We start from the raw sequence: 19,017 nt of genomic DNA, 5'->3' as shown, positions 1-19,017 counted from the left end.
TGTGCATATCTCAACCATGGAACCCTTTCACTTTAAGTGGGCCATACACAGGCATGCTGACATACAGTACTGTGGCGTATACAGTAGGCAGCATTAAGATTAACTAATTATGATTTTAACTGACACCGGATTTTCACTGACCTACGTTACAGTAAAGTCACTGCATAACATTGACTAGTGACACTGCTTTTCGAGGTACTCTGACTATTCACTGAAGAATTGGAGAGGCAAGGGTAGAACAAAGGGCATCGAATCAGAACCCATCCCAAGTCATTAGTTCAACATGAAAACAAGTCTACTCTAATGAATTGAGTTTCGTTCATTGAGAATGTATGGTTACCCCCACGACTATCAAAATGCGATGAGACTCTGTAGCCTACTACATCCACCATTTGTATTTGTATGAGGATGTGGCTGTGTGTTTCTCAGACAAAGTATCATTACTTTATGTCACTGTTTGCATGAATTAGTGTCCTGTTCCTTTAAAAAGCAGTTACAATTCTGTTCACTTTTATTTTTTTTATTACCCAAAGCAGTCAAAATGCGAGAGAGCCAGTCTAAGCCGGTTTGTAACCTCAGGGTATGGAATGATCTCTTAATATGTAGCCGTTAGTGGTCAGGACGTCACACGAAGACAGGGAGAGAGAAAGAGTCAGAGAGGGAGGTAGGGAGAGAGAGCGAGAGGGGTGGGGTGGGGGAGGGGCAATGAAGCCCCTGTGCTTTCAGGGCAGAAAGAAGAAAATCTACTTCTTGCAAGATGCTGATTCTAAAACCTGGCATCTTGACAAAAAAGGATCATTGCGGAACTTCAGACCACAGGGTGGGGCATACGTTGTTTAAACAAAAAAAATGTAATAGGAAAAAAATGCTGGAACATAGGCCATCTGGAGAGAACAAGGTAGCCGAGAGATTTGTAAAATGGGGTTGAATGGGGGGCAGTGAGGGTATCGATGTCTTCCACGAAATGAGAGGAGAGCAGAGAATAATACTGTAGGTACAGTGAAGACAACAAATGCCTACAGACGCACATAAGTCACAAGAAACACATCTTAACCAAACAGACATACAGGCTGGTTTTCTACATTAACACGTCTTGCCAACATAGTGGTGCGCACACTCAACAATCTGGCACAGACGGGGTGTCATACACTACAAGATTCTTCACTTGGTCGTGAGGGATTCTCCATACCACCACGCTGTCTTGAGAAAAAACAATGATGTGATGTGATTAGATTGTGTAGCTAGAACGAACTGTGGCTCAAAGCAGCCTCAAACGTTTTCAGTCAGACATTCACGCTTGCCATACAGAGTTGACATTTCTAGCCAACATTTTGAATAGCACTGCTTGTGAACTTCAGAGCTGTAATGATTTGCCGCTTAGGTTAAAGGCAATATAAAACACATACTAGTAGTCATGGCTCCTGCTCGAGAGTCTACAAATTCTAGGTGACGCGAAACAACCTAATCTCACTGGCTTCTTTGACGAGCTCTCATTGGCTATTGCTGGTCGCCGTTCTCAAAACTTGTTGCACATCTCACACTACAAGAGCATTGCAGATTTTGTGCCGATCAAATCAAGCATGTTTGAAAATATTGGGACGTCTGGGACTGTTCAAAGACGGGATCGGTAGCCCTCAGATTGCGTCTCTGAACTGCTCACATTAAACGAGCGTCGGTGACGGCCACGCGCCCCGAGTAGGCAACTACATGGGGAAAATGTCTCCGATCTCAAAAATGTGTCTGGGACAGATAAATGGGACCAAAATTGTGTAGTGTACACCCGGCTTTATGGGAGGGATGCGTCATCAAGTGGAGATGGCATCAGCAGGGACACTTATCCTAAGAGTAATTGGCACATATATACCAGTGGCGGTCAGTGCCTTTTAAGATGAGGGAGGACGATTTTTTTTTTCATGAGCATGGCCTTGTTTCTATTACAGCATAATGGATGACTCTCATTCATATTCCATTCACCCAGTTCAATGTAACAGCGATAGGTTTAGGCTACTACATGATACTCAAATTTTCCCTATACCCATCATGAGGTTGCTACAACCTAGTGTATGAATGAAAGTTTACAACGTAGGAGCACACAGGTCGAGGGACAAATTTGAGGTGACAGACAGTGACACATGGACAGACAGTGACATTCAATACCGCCTTGCACACTCTTGCCTGCATCTAACTGATATAGGGTGTAATCATTAGTCCAACAGTTGCAAATTCAGGTATGTTTATCCCCGTTTTGATCCGTTTGCTTCCATTTAAGAAACGTTTTTCAACAGAATTGGTGGAATGAATACACCCCTGATCACCCGTAAACACAGTTTCATAGCAGCCACGTCGTATTCCTTCTCGCATCTCTCCTCCTCTCACCTCTTCCCTTCGCTTGTGGACACAACACATCAGCTGTATGTGACCAAGCGAAAAAACCTTTACAAGCCAAACCGCTACACACAGCCTACACCATTGTCACCATATTAGCTAAAGTAACGTCATAGTCAGCATAGCTAATATAACTAACACGCTAGTAAACCCGTTACAATCATGCAGTAACGTTACAGTGTACAGTCAGTAAGCAGTTACACCGGCGGGCCCCGGTGGCAATAAATGAATAATACCAAAAGCTTACCTTGACTTGGAAGAGTTCCAGTGTTGTGTTGGAAAGTCATAGCCAGCTAGCTAACATAGCATCCCTCTGTTTGAGCAGGGTGCTTCAGTAGGCTAAACTACAGTGAGGGAAAAAAGTATTTGATCCCCTGCTGATTTTGTACGTTTGCCCACTGACAAAGACATGATCAGTCTATAATTTTAATGGTAGGTTTATTTGAACAGTGAGAGACAGAATAACAACAAAAAAATCCAGAAAAACGCATGTCAAAAATGTTATAAATTGATTTGCATTTTAATGAGGGAAATAAGTATTTGACCCCTCTGCAAAACATGACTTAGTACTTGGTGGCAAAACCCTTGTTGGCAATCACAGAGGTCAGACGTTTCTTGTAGTTGGCCACCAGGTTTGCACACATCTCAGGAGGGATTTTGTCCCACTCCTCTTTGCAGATCTTCTCCAAATCATTAAGGTTTCGAGGCTGACGTTTGGCAACTCGAACCTTCAGCTCCCTCCACAGATTTTCTATGGGATTAAGGTCTGGAGACTGGCTAGGCCACTCCAGGACCTTAATGAGCCTCTTCTTGAGCCACTCCTTTATTGCCTTGGCCGTGTGTTTTGGGTCATTGTCATGCTGGAAAACCCATCCACGACCCATTTTCAATGCCCTGGCTGAGGGAAGGAGGTTCTCACCCAAGATTTGACGGTACATGGCCCCGTCCATCGTCCCTTTGATGCGGTGAAGTTGTCCTGTCCCCTTAGCAGAAAAACACCCCCAAAGCATAATGTTTCCACCTCCATGTTTGACGGTGGGGATGGTGTTGTTGGGGTCATAGGCAGCATTCCTCCTCCTACAAACATGGCCAGTTGAGTTGATGCCAAAGAGCTCAATTTTGGTCTCATCTGACCACAACACTTTCACCCAGTTCTCCTCTGAATCATTCAGATGTTCATTGGCAAACTTCAGACGGGCCTGTATATGTGCTTTCTTGACCAGGGGGACCTTGCGGGCGCTGCAGGATTTCAGTCCTTCACAGCGTAGTGTGTTACCAATTGTTTTCTTGGTGACTATGGTCCCAGCTGCCTTGAGATCATTGACAAGATCCTCCTGTGGAGTTCTGGGCTGATTCCTCACTGTTCTCATGATCATTGCAACTCCACGAGGTGAGATCTTGCATGGAGCCCCAGGCCGAGGGAGATTGACAGTTATTTTGTGTTTCTTCCATTTGCGAATAATCGCACCAACTGTTGTCACCTTCTCACCAAGCTGCTTGGCGATGGTCTTGTAGCCCATTCCAGCCTTGTGTAGGTCTACAATCTTGTCCATGACATCCTTGGAGAGCTCTTTGGTCTTGGCCATGGTGGAGAGTTTGGAATCTAATTGATTGATTGCTTCTGTGGACAGGTGTCTTTTATACAGGTAACAAACTGAGATTAGGAGCACCCCCTTTAAGAGTGTGCTCCTAATCTCAGCTCATTACCTGTATAAAAGACAACTGGGAGCCAGAAATCTTTCTGATTGAGAGGGGGTCAAATACTTATTTCCCTCATTAAAATGCAAATCAATTTATAACATTTTTGACATGCGTTTTTCTGGATTTTTCTGTCTCTCACTGTTCAAATAAACCTACCATTAAAATTATAGACTGATCATTTCTTTGTCAGTGGGCAAATGTACAAAATCAGCAGGGGATCAAATACTTTTTTCCCCTCACTGTAGCTAGCTGCATTTGCTAGCTAAGTATGTGAAACTGAAAGAAAATGACAACATTTCTCTCTATTTCTCACTTGCTTCTCCTTCATTTTGGAAGAAATTCATTTGTTCAAACATGTTCAACTATTGTCTTTCACTCTCTTTGAGTCAACTAATCACCACATGTTATACACTGCAGTGCTAGCTAGCTGTAGCTTATGCTTTCAGTACTAGATTCATTCTCTGATCCTTTGATTGGGTGGACAACATGTCAGTTCATGCTGCAAGAGCTCTGATAGTCTAGAGAACGTCCTCCAGAAGTTATCATAATTACTGTGTAAGTCTATGGAAGGGGCTGAGAACCATGAGCCTCTTAGGTTTTGTATTGAAGTCAATGTACTTAGAGGAGGACGGAAGCTAGCTGTCCTCCGGCTACACCATGGTGCTACCCTACAGAGTGCTGTTGAGGCTACTGTTGACCTTCCTTGCAAAATAGTGTGTTTTAAATCAATTATTTGGTGACGTGATTATATTTATATTTATATATAGTTTTATCTAAAAAGGATAACTTTGTCAATGTTTTATAATTTAAATTTGTATGCAATTCACTGAGGAGGATGGTCCTCCCCTTCCTCCTCTGAGGAGCCTTCACTGGTATACACTCACACACATACACAAAGGACAACACAAGATCCCACTATACAGGGCCAGGTGAAAATAGGTTACAGGAAGAGGAAGAGAGAAGGGAGCTACAAAGACAGAGTATAGTAATATATATATATATTTTTGTCATTTAGCAGACGCTCTTATCCAGAGCGACTTACAGTTAGTGAGTGCATACATTTTCATACTGTGGGCTGACGCCACTAAGTATATGAACAAAATATATTTGAGGTCTGGCCACAGCCACACAAAGGTGCCCTATTGCAGAAGGTAAACTGTAGTTCTCATAATGGTGGGCTGATGCTGCCATAAAGAACACGGATGAGGAAAGCGGCAGAATAGCAATCTGTTCCTGTGCATAAACATGCTCATATGAGAGAGGGAGAGGGCTGTGGTTGAAGACAACGAGGACATAGCCCTGTATTATCGTTAGCATTAGTGAGTAGCACAGGTGAAGGACATATAGTCACATGAAGACAGTGTTTCCAGACCTGGTCCTCAGGGACCCCCAACCGTTGCACATATTTGTTCCATTCCACCACTAATCAGTACACCCAATTCAACGAGTCAAAGGCTGGATTGACTAGTTGAATCAGGTGGGCTAGCGCTGGAATCAAACACATACAGTGCATTCAGAAAGTATTCAGACCCCTTGACTTCTTCCACATTGTTACGTTACAGCCTTATTCTAAAATGGATTAAATTGTTTTTTTCTCCACTCATAAATCTACACACAATACCCCATAATGACAAAGCAAAAACAGGTTTTTAGAAATGTAAAAAAAAAACTAACAAATAAAAAACTTTACAATACATTTACATAAGTATTCAGACCCTTTACTCAGTACTTTGCTGAAGCACCTTTAACAGCGATTACAGCCTGGAGTCTTCTTGGGTATGACGCTACAAGCTTGGTACATCTGTATTTGGGGAGTTTCTCCCATTCTTCACTGCAGATCCTCTCAAGCTCTGTCAGGTTGGATGGGGAGTGTCGCTGCATTGCTATTTTCAGTCTCTCCAGAAATGTTAGATCAGGTTCAAGCCCGGGCTCTGGCTGGGCCACTCAAGGACATTGAGACTTGTCCCGAAGCCACTCCTGCGTTGTCTTGGCTGTGTGCTTAGGGTCGTTGTCCTGTTGGAAGGTGAACCTTCGCCCCGGTCTGAGGTCCTGAGCGCTCTGGAGCAGGTTTTCATCAAGGATCTCTCTGTACTCTGCTCCATTAATCTTTCCCACGATCCTGACTAGTCTCCCAGTCCCTGCCGCTGAAAAACATCCCCACAGCATGATGCTGCCACCACCATGCTTCACCGTAGGGATGGTGCCAGGTTTCCTCCAGACATGACATTTGGCATTCAGGCCAAAGAGTTCAATCTTGGTTTCATCTGACCAGAGAATCTTGTTTCTCATGGTCTGACAGTCCTTTAGATGCCTTTAGACAAAACTCCAAGCGGGCTGTCATGTGCCTTTTACTGAGGAGTGGATTCCGTCTGGCCACTCTACCATAAAGGCCTGATTGGTGGAGTGCTGCAGAGATGGTTATCCTTCTGGGAGGTTCTCCCATCTCCACAGAGGAACTCTGGAGCTCTGTCAGAGTGACCATCGGGTTCTTGGTCACCTCCCTGACCAAGGCCCTTCTCCCCCGATTGCGCAGTTTGGCTGGGCGGCTAGCTCTAGGAAGAGTCTTGGTGGTTCCAAACTTATTCCATTTAAGAATGATGGAGGCCACTGTGTTCTTGGGGACTTTCAATGCTGCAGACATTTTTTGGTACCCTTCCCCAGATCTGTGCCTCGACACAATCCTGTCTTGGAGCTCTACCGACAATTCCTTCGACCACATGGCTTGGGTTTCGCTCTGAAAAGCACTGTCAACTGTGGGACCTTACAGTTGAAGTCGGAAGTTTACATACATTTAGGTTGGAGTCATTAAAACTCGTTTTTCAACCACTCCACACATTTCTTGTTAACAAACTATCGTTTTGGCAAGTCGGTTAGGACATCTACTTTGTGCATGACACAAGTAATTCTTCCAACAATTGTTTACAGACAGATTATTTCACTTATAATTCACTGTATCACAATTCCAGTGGGTCAGAAGTTTACATACACTAAGTTGACGGTGCCTTTAAACACCTCTTTGCTTGACATCATGGGAAATCAAAAGAAATCAGCCAAGACCTCAGAAAAAAATTGTAGACCTCCACAAGTCTGGTTCATCCTTGGGAGCAATTTCCAAATGCCTGAAGGTACCACGTTCATCTGTACAAACAATAGTATGCAAGTATAAACACCATGGGACCATGCAGCCGTCATACCGCTCAGGAAGGAGACGCATTCTGTCTCCTAGAGATTAAGGTACTTTGCTGCGAAAAGTGCAAATCAATCCCAGAACAACAGCAAAGGACCTTGTGAAGATGCTGGAGGAAACAGGTACAAAAGTATCTATATCCACAGTAAAACAAGTCCTATATCGACATAACCTGAAAGGCCGCTCAGCAAGGAAGAAGCCACTGCTCCAAAACCGCCATAAAAAAGCCAGACTATGGTTTGCAACTGCACATGGGGACAAAGACCGTACTTTTTGGAGAAACGTCCTCTGGTCTGATGAAACAAAAATATAACTGTTTGGCTATAATAACCATCGTTACGTTTGGAGGAAAAAGGGGGTTGCTTGCAAGCCGAAGAACACCATCCCAACCGTGAAGCACGGGGGTGGCAGCATCATGCTGTGGGGGTGCTTTGCTGCAGGAGGGACTGGTGGATTTCACAAAATAGATGGCATCATGAGATAGGAAAATTATGTGGATATATTGAAGCAACATTTCAAGATATCAGTCAGGAAGTTAAAGCTTGGTCGAAAATGGGTCTTCCAAATGGACAATGACCCCAAGCCTACTTCCAAAGTTGTGGCAAAATGGCTTAAGGACAACAAAGTCAAGGTATTGGAGTGGCCATCACAAAGCCCTGACCTCAATCCTATAGAAAATGTGTGGGCAGAACTGAAAAAGCGTGAGCGAGCAAGGAGGCCTACAAACCTGACTCAGTTACACCAGCTCTGTCAGGAGGAATGGACCAAAATTCACCGAACTCATTATGGGAAGCTTGTGGAAGGCTCCCCGAAACCTTTGACCCAAGTTAAACAATTTAAAGGCAACTCTACCAAATACCAGATTCTCCTTCACATACTGGCCTTAGTTATCTTTACACCAGGACACAGAGAGCAAAGAAATTAAAACTGAACTGGAGTTCAGTGTTTACCAACCAGTTCTGATACCACTACTTTACATTTCTGGCTGAATCATAACAGCACAGAGATCCCTACAGACCAGTGAAGGGGACAGCGTTTGGGTGACAGGGAATGATACACATGACAGCCAGGACACGTCCTGGCTGTCAACATTGGGAAAAGTTCAACATTGGGGAAAAAAGGTCAAAAGAGCGGGAAAAGGCCAAAGCCGTGCCAGGATACGCGTTCTACAAAAAGGTCACAGGGTCAAAGTGGTGTAATTTGTGTGAAGATTTTGGTGGACAAAATACATTGTGGAAGGTGACAATGAAATTCACTTCATTTAACAAGAGGTAGCACACCATAAAATTGAAATTATTTTGTTTTTGTAGGACGCAACTGTGTCTAAGCTATTTTCAAATGACTTTTTTCAGATGTGAAACGTACACAGTGGAACAAAAGGAGAGCTACAGTAGTGTAGCACACCAGCTACACAATCTAACTCAAGAACATTGGAGAATCTACTGCCTGCTGGATCTGGGAAGCGCTAAAAAAAGGGAACCACCTTCTCATTGACAGGTGGGAAGAGTTACTTATGTCAATCTATAGTGTCACTTCAGTCTATGAGTCCAATATAGCAATTCCTGCATACACATCACCACCTCTCTTCATCAACCCAAGTCTGAGAGGTTTTTGTTGCATAATTGTCTCCTCCCCTCATCTACATGGGGACCCTACAAGTCTATAAAGCAGTATTTTATACATGGTCATGTAAAAGTTGAATTTCCATGTAACCTTGTTGTTATCCCCCCCATCTTCATTTGAGTGTCATGCAAATTATAACCGGACCAAGCATCGACACTACTTCTCCCTCAGTCCATCAGCCTTTCATTTTCCAACTCATCCCCTTCTTGTAAACCTTCCAGCCTACCTTTGCAGTGCATTCATTTTCATTTTAAGCTCATCTTAACAAACAAAAAAAACACCATTAACCCAAGAAGGGAACACCCAGAAATGGGAATGTTGTGAAAGCCAACTGGGAGGCGAAACTACTCATCCAGAACAACGGTGCCAATTAGCCACCATGGTGCCATACGCATTTAACCTTTATGGTCACTGACACAATGGCAGAGGTTCAACACAAGAGAACACGGTGGCATTAGGACCCCCGTGGACCTAAAATGTTCTTATGAAAGGAGTCATTCAAAAGGTCTCACTTTGTCTGATCTAACCAATTATAGGCTACCCTGTTCACACTACTGAGCTGAACTATACTGGGCTGGCCTGGTTACGCATCCACCATCTTTGCTGGAACTGTGCTGGAAAGGACAAAATATATATTCCAGCACAGCAAGGTTCGGGTAGGCACTGTTTATTTTATTTATCCCTTATTTTACCAGGTAAGTTGACTGAGAACACATTCTTATTTACAGCAACGACCTGGGGAATAGTTACATGGGGAGAGGAGGGGGGGATGAATGAGCCAATTGGAAGCTGGGGATGATTAGGTGGCCATGATGGTATGAGGGCCAGATTGAGAATTTAGCCAGGACACCGGGGTTAACACCCTTACTCTTATGAGAAGTGCCATGGGATCTTTAGTGACCACAGAGAGTCAGGACACCAATTTAACGTCTCATCCGAAAGACGGCACCCTACACAGGGCATTGGGATATTTTGGGGGGGACCAGAGGAAAGAGTGTCTCCTACTGGCCCTCCAACACCACTTCCAGCAGCATCTGGTCTCCCATCTAGGGACTGACCAGGACCAATCCTGCTTACATCAGAGGCAAGCCAGCAGTGGGATGCAAGGTGTTATGCAGTTGTCTGAAAGGGTATGAGTCATCCGGGACCTGGTGATGCTTGGCGACCACGTGTTCCACATGAGTTCCACAGCTGCGTTTTGCTTATCGAGCAAAAACATTGGGGAGGCCCGCTAATTAAGCGTCGCAGGGATCCATTCATCTGGGCTGATTGTTTCTGTGCAGGGTTTAATAAGACTCGCGTGAAGCCCACTGAACAACACAGCCACCCCCATTCAGGTGTTAACCAGGCCGTGACGCCAAACATACACACTTAACATGCAAAACCAAACATTTTTGAGATCCATTCGCAAACCAATTACATCCCATGCTGCTAATGAATTAAATTGATATTCTCTTCTTCTGGGTTTGCTGGTTAAGGCCCCATTGAAAGAAGGGGCATTCCAAGGTGAGTAGTAAAGGTACCTTTTTCTTTGACTAACAACAAATAGGCCAAACCTGTGTAATATCTGTGGGAAAGTCTAGCCAATTACCTTCCCATCTCACCTCCAGATTCAAACGATGGTTTTCGTTAAACCAATGGATATGTGTGAGCAGGTATAGCCTGCAGCTATTGGGGATTTCATTTAGCCTACCCATTTTTGGTTCAGGACTTACACTGAACAGAACCCACATTACAAGCAAGGGTATCCCCCCCAATGCATGCCTCGACACTCCTATTTGGGAATGCCTTTCACTAAAACTGAAGTCTTGTTCATTGGTACTCACTGACCTGGACAGGGACTGGTTTCAATTATCATTATTTCAAGGAACAGCATAGGTTGAAGGTTAAACCATAACAAACTATATATGCAAATAAGGGGACATCACTGGCTGGGCTGACCTTTCATGACCTGTGGACAGCGAGAAAATGTCTAAAACCAACACAGCATTGCAGTGATCTTCTCAATACTAAGCTCCCGTACAGGCTGCAATGTGCACAATTGCACTGGTGGTCCTCTGTAGCTCCATTGGTAGAGCATGGCGCTTGTAACGCCAGGGTAGTGGGTTCGATCCCTGGGACCACCCATACGTAAACATGTATGCACACTTGACTGTAAGTCGCTTTGGATAAAATGCTAAATGGCATATTATTATTATTATATTATTAATATTGTTTGCAAAACATTGTTACTGAGCATGTCAGAAAGAAATTAGAAGCCTGTGAAGATGAATTTTTTTGCACTCTCCTTTCGTTTAACACACGTTGCTATGCGAGATGAATCCCTTGTTTATCGCTACACTTCACATACAGTCATTAACATCACACATATCAATTAGCGCCACGTGCCAGCTTCCGACAAGGCTTCTCCCGCTCAAAGGATTTTCACTTGGGCGGATTCTTAAATAAACTTCATTTTCCTGATTAAGATGTAATTATACAGATTTCTCTCCCCTCCAACAGAGAGCGGTTATATCTTAATTTCAAGTAAGTATGGACCACTAAATGAGCATAGATTTTAAATGGGGTCCCTCTTCTAAGGGTCCCTCTTCCACGACTGAAAACACAAGGAAGGCGTTTCGTTGGACACAGCAGCTTTCAGAAGATACCACAGGCTGTGTGTAGGGTATGACAATCCTTTTGCACAGCAAATGTGTTTGAGCTCAAATAACATAGGCCTACTCGAATGCTGGACAATAACATAGCAAAGCTAGTGGTACCAAAGCTGACTGACTCAACTGCAAATTTGACCTCCTTTAAATACAAAATTAAGGCTACCGTTACCCCCTCATAAATCAGCTCTGATAAAAACTTCGGTGGGAAAGCTGCCGGACCATAGCTTCTCCAGACCAATAAGTGGTACACTCTTTGTTGATACTTTTCAGAGAGTTTTCCTGTACACTCTGTCCTATGAAAGTCTGAGGTAACGGTGTTGTCATGACTCTGCTTTTGTATAGAATCAAATCACATTTTATTTGTCACATGCACCGAATACAACAGGTAGACTTTACCGTGAAATGCTTACTTACAAGTCCTTATCCAACAATGCAGATTTTTTAAAAAGAAAGAACAAAGATATTTGCTGGGATTTTTTTTTTACAAATCAATTACAAGTAAGGAAAATAAGAAAAGTAACAATAAAATAACTAGGCTATATACAATGGGATACCGGTACCGAGTCAATGTGCAGGGGTACAGGAACCAACAGCTGGTGAATAGCTGGTGTCAAGGCACACAGGCTTTATCTGTGAGAGTGAGAGCATCAGTCCATCAGTCCATTGGGTCAATCTGGACATGCCAACTCAGTGGTAGGGTCATCACACACACACCAAAAGCGAGGGTCTCTTGAAACAAGCACTGAGTGTCTGAATCAATGGGTGAGTGCAATCAACATTGTATATTTTCTCACACCACGTGAGAAAAATCCCTTCCCTCTAAAGGTCATGAGATCAATATTAGGATATTCAACATTCGAGGGACTCCACCACAACGTGCTCCTTTCATCAGGGGTCATTGTGACTGTATCCTAAGTACATCAGTGGAGGGCACCTGGTTTATTGTTATCCAACCGCAGGTGCACTTGTCTCTTATTTAGAGCCTGTCACTTTGTTGTGTTTGGGACAAAGGGGGTGTTTAAAGGGCAGCCATTCTGTTTTCAAACCTTTCTTCTTTTGACCAAGGTCAACGATCCTGAAGCAGAGCCAAGGCCACCTACATTGAGTGCTGTTGTGATCTTTCCCTCCAAAAATGATAAAGCCTACATAAACTGTCCAGTTGGTCTGATATACAGTGGGGGAAAAAAGTATTTAGTCAGCCACCAATTGTGCAAGTTCTCCCACTTGAAAAGATGAGAGAGGCCTGTAATTTTCATCATAGTCAACTATGACAGACAAATTGAGAGAAAAAAAATCCAGAAAATCACATTGTAGGATTTTTAATGAATTTATTTGCAAATTATGGTGGAAAATAAGTATTTGGTCACCTACAAACAAGCGAGATTTCTGGCTCTCACAGACCTGTAACTTCTTCTTTAAGAGGCTCCTCTGTCCTCCACTCGTTATCTGTATTAATGGCACCTGTTTGAACTTGTTATCAGTATAAAAGACGCCTGACCACAACCTCAAACAGTCACACTCCAAACTCCACTATGGCCAAGACCAAAGAGCTGTCAAAGGACACCAGAAACAAAATCGTAGACCTGCACCAGGCTGGGAAGACTGAATCTGCAATAGGTAAGCAGCTTGGTTTGAAGAAATCAACTGTGGGCGCAATTATTAGGAAATGGAAGACATACAAGACCACTGATAATCTCCCTCGATCTGGGGCTCCACGCAAGATCTCACCCCGTGGGGTCAAAATGATCACAAGAACGGTGAGCAAAAATCCCAGAACCAAACGGGGGGACCTAGTGAATGACCTGCAGAGAGCTGGGACCAAAGTAACATTTACATTTACATTTTAGTCATTTAGCAGACGCTCTTATCCAGAGCGACTTACAGTAACAAAGCCTACCATCAGTAACACACTACGCCGCCAGGGACTCAAATCCTGCAGTGCCAGACGTGTCCCCCTGCTTAAGCCAGTACATGTCCAGGCCCGTCTGAAGTTTGCTAGAGTGCATTTGGATGATCCAGAAGAGGATTGGGAGAATGTCATATGGTCAGATGAAACCAAAATAGAACTTTTTGGTAAAAACTCAACTCGTCGTGTTTGGAGGACAAAGAATGCTGAGTTGCATCCAAAGAACACCATACCTACTGTGAAGCATGGGGGTGGAAACATCATGCTTTGGGGCTGTTTTTCTGCAAAGGGACCAGGACGACTGATCCATGTAAAGGAAAGAATGAATGGGGCCATGTATCGTGAGATTTTGAGTGAAAACCTCCTTCCATCAGCAACGGCATTGAAGATGAAACGTGGCTGGGTCTTTCAGCATGACAATGATCCCAAACACACCTCCCGGGCAACGAAGGAGTGGCTTCGTAAGAAGCATTTCAAGGTCCTGGAGTGGCCTAGCCAGTCTCCAGATCTCAACCCCATAGAAAATCTTTGGAGGGAGTTGAAAGTCTGTGTTGCCCAGCGACAGCCCCAAAACATCACTGCTCTAGAGGAGATCTGCATGGAGGAATGGGCCAAAATACCAGCAACAGTGTGTGAAAACCTTGTGAAGACTTACAGAAAAACGTTTGACCTGTGTCATTGCCAACAAAGGGTATATAACAAAGTATTGAGAAACTTTTGTTATTGACCAAATACTTATTTTCCACCATAATTTGCAAATAAATTCATTAAAAATCCTACAATGTGATTTTCTGGATTTTTTTTCCTTATTTTGTCTGTCATAGTTGACGTGTACCTATGATGAAAATTACAGGCCTCTCTCATCTTTTTAAGTGGGACAACTTGCACAATTGGTGGCTGACTAAATACTTTTTTCCCCACTGTAGGCCTAAAATCTCATTTATAAGGCATGTTTGTTTGGAACAGATTTGTTCCAAGGAGAGGAAGCAGTTGCTTATCCTTAAATGAGATGCAGAGCCTGATAGTTTTAGCGGATGATAAAAATGTAATCTGCAAGTTCTATTGAGCCAAGGGACTGGCTTAGCCATAATTTGTGATAGATCTGAAATATTGCATTCATGATACACATCTACAGAAACCAAACAGTGGAACGTTTATCAAGGCAATAGCTCAACCTTTCTTTGTGGAACTGAATCTGTATGATGGGAACTTGTCAGAGTCAAAAATCCAGGAGGACGAGTGACGGAGGCCTCATGGGCATTGCTACACCAGGCAGTCAGTAACGATAAGGCACCACGGGAAATTAACGTGTGCACACTGCGTGAAATCCCTTCATGGGCAGCTTTAGTGTGCTGGAGCACATCAATTGTGTTAAAGAACTGTAAATAAATAAATAAATAAATAAATAAATAAATAACATTGTGTGTCACATACTACCTAAACTGAGTAAACCCTCCTTGATTATGAACTATCGACGCACTATATCAGGGACAGCATTCACGAATATGCTACAGCCACGCCAAAAATGATAAGACATTTGTAATGGATTCCTCTTCTACCCCATGTAGTTGAGTGTGATCAGGGCCATAGGTCTCTACATACACATACAGTGTGGGAAGGAGAGGATGGATGGTAGAGTGATACAGTTGAAGTCGGAAGTTTACATACACCTTAGCCAAATACATTTCAACTCAGTTTTTCACAATTCCTGACATTTAATCCTAGTAAAAATTCCCTGTTTTAGGTCAGTTAGGATCACCACTTTATTTTAAGAATGTGAAATGTCAGAATAATAGTAGAGAGAATGATTTATTTCAGCTTTTATTTATTTCATCAGATTCCCAGTGGGTCAGAAGTTTACATACACTCAATTAGTATTTGGTAGCATTGCCTTTAAATTGTTTAACTTGGGTCAAACGTTTCGGGTAGCCTTCCACAATAAGTTGGGTGAATTTTGGCCCATTCCTCCTGACAGAGCTGGTGTAACTGAGTCAGGTTTGTAGGCCTCCTTGCTCGCACACGCTTTTTCAGTTCTGCCCACACATTTTCTATAGGATTGAGGTCAGGGCTTTGTGATGGCCACTCCAATACCTTGACTTTATTGTCCTTAAGCCATTTTGCCACAACTTTGGAAGTATGCTTGAGGTCATTGTCCAATTGGAAGACCCATTTGCGACCAAGCTTTAACTTCCTGACTGATGTCTTAAGATGTTGTTTCAATATATCCACATAATTTTCCTTCCTCATGATGCCATCTATTTTGTGAAGTGCACCAGTCCCTCCTGCAGCAAAGCACCCCCACATCATGATGCTGCCACCCCCGTGCTTCACGGTTGGGATGGTGTTCTTCGGCTTGCAAGCAACCCCCTTTTACCTCCAAACATAATGATGGTCATTATAGCCAAACAGTTCTATTTTTGTTTCATCAGACCAGAGGACATTTCTCCAAAAAGAACGATCTTTGTCCCCATGTGCAGTTGCAAACCGTAGTCTGGCTTTTTTATGGTGGTTTTGGAGCAGTGGCTTCTTCCTTGCTGAGCGGCATTTCAGGTTATGTCGATATAGGACTCGTTTTACTGTGGATATAGATACTTTTGTACCTGTTTCCTCCTGCATCTTCACAAGGGGCTTTGCTGTTGTTCTGGGATTGATTTGCACATTTCGCACCAAAGTACGTTAATCTCTAGGAGACAGAACGCGTCTCCATCCTGAGCGGTATGACGGATGCGTGGTCCAATGGTGTTTATACTTACATACTATTGTTTGTACAGATGAACGTGGTACCTTCAGGCATTTGGAAATTGCTCCCAAGGATGAACCAGACTTGTGGAGGTCTACAATTTTTTTTCTGAGGTCTTGGCTGATTTCTTTTGATTTTCCCATGATGTCAAGCAAAGAGGCACTGAGTTTGAAGGTAGGCCTTGAAATACATCCACAGGTACACCTCCAATTGACTCAAATGATGTCAATTAGCCTATCAGAAGCTTCTAAAGCCATGACGTCATTTTCTGGAAATTTCCAAGCTGTTTAAAAAGCATAGTCAACTTAGTGTATGTAAACTTCTGACCCACTGGAATTGTGATAGTGAATTATAAGTGAAATAATCTGTCTGTAAACAATTGTTGGAAAAATTAATTGTGTCATGCACAAAGTAGATGTCCTAACAGACTTGCCAAAACGATAGTTTGTTATCAAGAAATTTGTGGAGTGGTTGAAAAACGAGTTTTAATGACTCCAACCTAAGTGTATGTAAACTTCTGACTTCAACTGTACATATTGGGAGAACATGGCCATGGCTGGTCCATCATTGACAAAGCAGTGCCGTAACCGTTCATTCATACTGCTAGACAGTGTTCAACACCAGGGACTACCATTCACAGACTAAAGACTTTCATTCATGGAGAGAGAAAGGTAGACAGACAGACAGAGAGAGCGAGATGAGCACTGGATTTTCCAGGGCTCAGAAAGTACTGTACTTTTGTATTCAACTGGTAGAATTTAGTGTCTGGTTGGTGGCAAAGCACAGGTTGAAATACATCTCAAAAAGGTATTGTAGGCTTATAAAGACAAAGGGAAAAGTAAATAAATCAAATCAAATCTTCAGACAACAAGACCCATGATGAAGGATTCATGTTTAGATGTGTTTATCCTTCATTCCCGCATATCTTGGATTGGTAAAGATACAGTCGGTTATGTAGCTCTTACTTCAATGTATGATCGAAAGAAAATACTTCCTCTTGGCTGCAGAGTTTTAACTCCAAAATGAACTTTTTCATTGCGCCCGAGTACCCCTGCATCATTCTGAAGTTGAGACCCCAAAATAGAACAGACATAGGGTATATTTTGAACTTTTAAGAATGGTCCCTCCTGTGTTCCAACTAACAGCAGTCTTCATCATTCCGCTGAGACTTTTCCTTACATTGTTCTGTAAACTGTAGCCTATAATTAGGCCTACAGTATATAGACACTTAGAGCTCCCGTTGTCAGATTAATTCGTAGAAAGTAATTCAATGAGGGAAGAGTAGAATAATTGAAATCAATCAAAGTCTTTTGGCAATCTGTTAACAATCGATAGGCTAATCGAATGGGTTAGGGCTATTCTCACTGGGAACAAATGCATATTGCAATTTAGTCTCTTCCAACAGCTGCCTGGCAAGAGTCTACACATGGACTCCACGAAATGTTGCCAAAGCCGCATGAGTATCAGACAGTTCGGCTTGGCCCGGTTCAGTAGCCTTGGCTCTACCCAGATCACCTATATAAATAAATTAGGCGCTGTCTCACTATTGACTTTTCTGCCTCACCGAGAATAATAGCCGGCACATATTAGCTAATGATGTGCGTTTCTTTCCTAACGTCATCTAGACATCTACTGCCGTTTATCAGTGGCTGCCCGTTGGTTACAATCTATACATGCATTCGCGTTAGAATAAAATGTCAAGTCTTACATGTCAAGCGTCAGGCAGCCATTTGCGTGCATATGGAACAAGTTGAGAGCACGTCCTCACTTACATACATGGCTGATGCATTTTCGGATTTTTTTTCTAATTGTACAGCCATCAACTACAGTGCACACTAGCCTAGGCTACTCTCTGCGCCCTCCACACAGCTCTGTGACGCTACCGCTTGGTCTTGTGTCTACAACTACCACTACATTGGTAGTACACACGGATATGCTTCATACAAGGGGTTTTAAAGCGAAATATTTTGGTATATTTAGGGAATTTCACCGTGTGCACATGCACTGCTTGTGTAGCCTGCCGGGCGCACTCAGGGCATTCTCCGCCAATATGAGTTAACCCCTAGAGACTCGTGATGAAACAATGAAACGGATTTCAGACATTCGCTACAATGTTGCTATTGCCCGCGTCTTTGATATTTCTCTAAAACGTTCGTTTCTTTCACATGCGTCCTAAATGACAATGCGCGACATGCATTCAAAAATGCCTATCAAATGATCCCAGACCTTGATTAGTCACTTTGAACCGTTGGTTGTTGATGGCTTGCAAATAAGCTTGCATCAATATACGAACCATGCTATTGTATTGTATGTCTTTGCGCTACATCTACCCCCGAGTCACCCCCATAACATTGGATGTGATTATTACTACCCCAAGTAGAGTTCACTCTACCATCCGTAAGAATCCAAATCCTGCCGCCGCAATTTCAAAAATTATATTCAATTTTATCTAGGCCTCATCCATATCCTCGGACTCACCTGACTCGCCTTTACCCCTCAGGTTCCACAAGCTCAGGGTTCTCTTTCCGATCCTGAAGCGCTGCAGTAGCTCCTCACGACCAGTCCCCGGCACCGGCAGGCAACACAAAAGCGCTGATTGGGCCTCAACGAGCGCTCATCCCCTTGGTCTCAGCCCAGACAGACGGGTTATTGGTCGACGGCTGTGTCGGAGGCGCGCCCCTATTATTATAAGGTGTGTGTTTTTGTCTATGTCTAGAGGGGAGGGGACAAAAAGCCCTGAAATGATGGGAACTAAATGGGTTGTTATGGGCGCCGTGTCCGCAGCACAAGGCAAGCTTACTACATTGACAGATAAATAGTG

At 43.3% G+C, this 19,017-nt stretch overlaps 1 protein-coding gene across 2 annotated transcripts in view; it reads right to left on the bottom strand.

Annotated features, from left to right (window-relative positions):
* The window catches only part of LOC311132403 (transcriptional repressor p66-beta-like), a 46,632-nt gene extending 27,845 nt beyond the window's left edge, over positions 1-18,787 (bottom strand). The window contains exon 1 of one of the 2 annotated variants that reach the window (XM_084165683.1): positions 18,675-18,787. The gene's annotated coding sequence lies outside the window, so the exon portion shown is untranslated. The remainder of the gene's footprint in view (positions 1-18,674) is intronic. The other variant, XM_084165682.1, reaches the window with a different exon arrangement.
* Positions 18,788-19,017: the final 230 nt, after the last annotated feature.

The sequence above is a fragment of the Coregonus lavaretus genome (assembly GCF_964263955.1).
Source record: "Coregonus lavaretus genome assembly, chromosome: 7".
NCBI lineage: Eukaryota > Metazoa > Chordata > Actinopteri > Salmoniformes > Salmonidae > Coregonus > Coregonus lavaretus.
This window is presented reverse-complemented; position numbering and strand designations above follow the sequence as displayed.